The sequence below is a fragment of the Myxocyprinus asiaticus genome, chromosome 18 (genome assembly GCF_019703515.2).
Source record: "Myxocyprinus asiaticus isolate MX2 ecotype Aquarium Trade chromosome 18, UBuf_Myxa_2, whole genome shotgun sequence".
Taxonomy (NCBI): domain Eukaryota; kingdom Metazoa; phylum Chordata; class Actinopteri; order Cypriniformes; family Catostomidae; genus Myxocyprinus; species Myxocyprinus asiaticus.
Window position 1 is genome coordinate 47,962,487 of NC_059361.1, and position 4,624 is coordinate 47,967,110.

Here is a 4,624-nt window from a genome sequence, read left to right on the forward strand (position 1 = left end):
AATGCAATATCAAGCTGGCCCTTATGAACATGGGGTATGGCAACAAAGAGGTGCAAGCAGAGATGTAAATGGCATATGGCGATCTCATGAAGGACATATGATTGCACCAACAGCACTCCTTAGTATTTTAATCTCAGATGCACATGGTTTTGACCATTGTGCAAGGGGGAAGGTAATTAGGAAAATAAGAAGTCAGGGATTTTGGTCACCATACCTACAGGCCATGGTAGATGATTTTTTGGTGGAATGTGAAATTTGTGCTCAAAACAATGTCAGAAAGGGTACATCGGCACCAATAGGTCACATAACAGTCCCAGAAGGACCATTTAAACATCTGGTAATGTGGACATGGCAAGATCGATAAGAGGAAAAAGATATATGTTGGTGATAATAGACAGATTCAGCAGATGGATAGAGACAGTACCATCAGCAGACCAGGGAGCTCAAACTCTAATAAAAGTTTTGACCAGAGAGGTCATTCCACGATTTGGCATACCATCTCAAATAGAAGCTACAAGGTGTGTGGGCAAATTCATGGGAAATTGTGAGAACCAACTCTAGTCTCCCCTGTAATAAAAATATATGAGGAACAAACAGCAGCTATATCAGATTACTTTTGGATTTGCAAAGGAAGTGGGTTGAGAGCTATATTACCTAAAAATTGGAAAGGAATATGCACTAGAGTGAGACTAGCACAAGAAGTGACTATGTTAACATGGAACCTGGAAGACTCTGAAATCCTGGCTGCACCTAGAAAAACTGTGCAAAGCAAACATAGAGTGAAAAGAGCATATCAGCCTGACCCTAATATAATAATAGATGCAATTGGTCAACCAAGAGGAATACCGCAAGAATTTAAGGCCAGAGATTAAATAAAATCAGGCTTTGAGTCAATATTTGTATGGATAACACCCAACAAGAATGCAGAATGGATCAACTACATTTATTATAATCAGCAGGGATTTATTAATTACACTGATGAAGCATTGAAGGCCTTAGGTGACCAATTAGCTGCAACCAGCAAAATGACATGGCAAAATAGACAGGCCCTAGACTGGCTATTAGCAGAAAAAGGTGGAGTTTGTGTAATGTTTGGAGGTGACTGTTGTACTTATATCCCAAATAATATAGCTCCTGATGGATCCTTCACCCTAGCCATGAAAAAGCTGAAAAACCTATGAAAGGAAGTGACTGCCAATGCTGGGAGAGATCAACATGTTGGCAAATGGTTTGACAATCTATTTGGATCCTGGTAAGAATGGCTCACTAAAGTAGGAATAATAATGGCTGTAGCTATTGCTATTTCTGTGGTGTTGTGTTGTGTGTGCCTCTCCTCAGATCAATGATGGCCAATGTTGCAGCTAAGCAGATGCTCAATGTTTCAGTGAAGCCATCTGGAGATGATATAGGGCTCACCATAGGCCCTGGACTGGATGAGCTGGATGAATTCTAGTAAAACCATGTATGTACAACTATTATTGTATGACAAAAAAATGGTAGGGAAGGGGTGCCTTTTATTTTGACTCTTTATTTTCAATTTTCTCTTGTTTTTGGATAGCAAAGGAGTCAGTATACTCATTGTATTTTCTTTTGTAATAAAATTAGGTAGTACTTTAGAATGGATAGAGTAGGCAGGAAGTTAGAGGGTATTATGTTTATTATTTTGGCATATACCCCTTCCTGAAGTGATTATTTTCTTTTAAATGATGTTTGTTGTTTAATCAAACCATGTGAATGAAAGGGAATGATGAAGGTCTGAAGCAGATCATTATCCGTGTTATGAGGTAATGTAACTAGGTAATGTAACCACAGTTTAAAATGAAAGAAGGTTTACTGAGATTATCTGCATTACAGTTGTGCTCAAAGTTTGCATACCCTGGCAGAAATTGTGAAATTTTGGAATTTATTTGGAAAATATGACTGATCATGCAAAAAACTGTCTTTTATTTAAGGATAGTGATCATATGAAGCCATTTATTATCACATAGTTGTTTGGCTCCTTTTTAAATCATAATGATAACAGAAATCACCCAAATGGCCCTGATCAAAAGTTTACATACCCTTGAATGTTTGGCCTTGTTACAGACACACAAGGTGACACACACAGGTTTAAATGTCAATTAAAGGTTCATTTCCCACACCTGTGGTTGTTTCAAGGAGCAGAGTACGACGATACTTGAACAAAAGTGAGCTGCATGGTCGAGCTGCCAGAAAGAAGCCAATGCCACAAAAAAAATCCCGGTTACAATATGCCCGACAACACCTTGACACGTCTCACAGCTTCTGGCACACTGTAATTTGGAGTGAAGAGACCAAAATAGAGCTTTATGGTCACAGCCATAAGCGCTATGTTTGGAGAGAGGTCAACAAGTATTGTGCTCCTTGAAACAACACCGTCTTTTTCCAGAGCAGCCTGTATATCTCCTGAGGTTACCTGTGGGTTTTTCTTTGTATCCCTTCTGGCAGTTGTGGCTGAAATCTTTCTTGGTCTACCTGACCTTGGCTTGGCTTGGTATCAAGAGATCCCCGAATTTTCCACTTCTTAATAAGTGATTGAACAGTACTGACTAGCATTTTCGAGGCTTTGCATATCTTTTTATATTCTTTTCCATCTATATAAAGTTCCATTACCCTGTTATGCAGGTCTTTTGACAGTTATTTTCTGCTCCCCATGGCTCAGTATCTAGCCTGCTCAGTGCATCCACGTGAGAGCTAACAAACTCATTGACTATATATACACAGACACTAATTGCAATTTAAAAAGCCACAGGTGTGGGAAATTAACCTTAATTTGCCATTTCAACCTGTGTGTTTCACCTTGTGTGTCTGTAACAAGGCCAAACATTCAAGGGTATGTAAACATTTGATCAGGGCCATTTGGGTGATTTCTGTTATCATTATGATTTAAAAAGGAGCCAAACAACTATGTGATAATAAATGGCTTCATATGATCACTATCCTTAAATAAAATCATTTTTTTTTCAAAATCAATGCCAAAATTTCACAATTTCTGCCAGGGTATGAAAACTTTTGCGCACAACTGTATATGCACTTATAAATGTGTTGTTTAACTCATCTATGAAGGTACTAATAATCAAATAAATTACTATAGAATGTGCCTGTATGAACTCTAAAATCACTGAAAGTGCCACTGGAAGTCCAGAGACTTAAACATCACAAAGACAGGATCGACGAGCACCTCACTGCTTAGCAGCAAGAGCAAGACTCTACTGGTGGTTTAAAAACCCGTTGTCCGCTCCAACACCACCAGATAGCGCTCCAGGCTACCGAAAATGTCTGTGAGTTGCACTGGCACCGTGGGACGTATCAGATGCTGATCTACTACTATTGTCTAATCACTGTAATATGTTAACCTACTGAAAAAAGTTGAATCACTGATGTATTCTACATAACGCAAGGCTACCTTGGCATGCACATGCTTTGTACAAGAATTTGATTATTGTTACCCTCCAGAAAAGAACTTAGCTAGGGAGCGATGAGATCTTTTACTTCCTTCTAGTCAAATGTGGAGGGAGATGTTTGGTCTCGTTGTTTCTCCGGAGTGCAGTTCCATAAGTATAGGCAATATTAGAGGAATGTGTGTCTTATATTGGTCACTTGAAAGAAATGATGGAGCTTGTTTTGTGAGGTTGCACTCTGGGAAAAGGGCGATAGAAGGTGAGACTTTTTATAAGTCTCAAAGGAGGGAATATATAGTAGATTTGTATATATCAAATGTAGAAAAATACTAATATAGAATAGCTTTGTGTGACCCAGGAGAGGGCATATGAGGTTACAAGAAGTGTGGACTTTGTGTGACCAAGGAGAGGGCATATGAGGACTAAAAGTGCTGATGTTACAAGAAACGTTCAGTGCACTAAGCTGTAGCAGAAATGTTGCAAGAAATACTCTTGTGTCCTCAGCTGTAAGCACAGAACAATGGTACTGAGTCATGAGAAAGCTCTGGGAAAGTACAGCAAATTAAAAGATTGATGCAACCAATAATCAAAATAACTATATGTGCTCAGATTGTGATGTATTATTCATTAAATACTTTCATGATAAATGCATTTAAAATGTTATTTTTTAAAATGGACTAAAAGCCAGGTTCCCACCATTGAAAAGAGGTCAATGGTGGAAAACAGAATCCATTGGATACAAAATATATTAAGATGGCATAGGCATGAGGTAATACTAGATTACAAACTGTACAAGAACTAAGGGTTTTGACAGAGAGAGTCAGATCTCAGCTGACATCTCGGGTTTGTTGGTATGTTCAATAAACTCTAACATTTGACACCTGGAACTCCTGACTTTGAGAGTTTTCTTACAGAGAGGGGAAGAAACGTTTTTCACGCTCCACAACAGCAGCAACATGGTTGTCTGACATTTTTGGTCATGAGAGCATCACAGTGCCCCTGCTGAAATGGAGTCTGCTTAAAGGTTTAGTTCACCCAAAAATGAAAATTCTTTCATCATTTAACTCACCCTCATGCGTGTATGACTTTCTTTCTTCAACAGAACACAAACAAATATTTTTAGAAGAACATTTCAGCTCTGTAGATCCATACAATGCGAGTGAATGGTGACCAGAACTCCAAGAGCTCCAAAAAGGAGATAAAGT

At 38.6% G+C, this 4,624-nt stretch overlaps 1 long non-coding RNA gene across 1 annotated transcript; it reads left to right on the forward strand.

The window, feature by feature from the left end:
• The first annotated feature begins 425 nt into the window (after window positions 1–425).
• Window positions 426–4,306, forward strand: LOC127455737 (uncharacterized). The gene is made up of 2 exons (XR_007899736.1): window positions 426–1,462; window positions 3,113–4,306. It is a non-coding gene; the product is annotated as an uncharacterized LOC127455737 (long non-coding RNA).
• The last annotated feature ends 318 nt before the right edge of the window (window positions 4,307–4,624 follow it).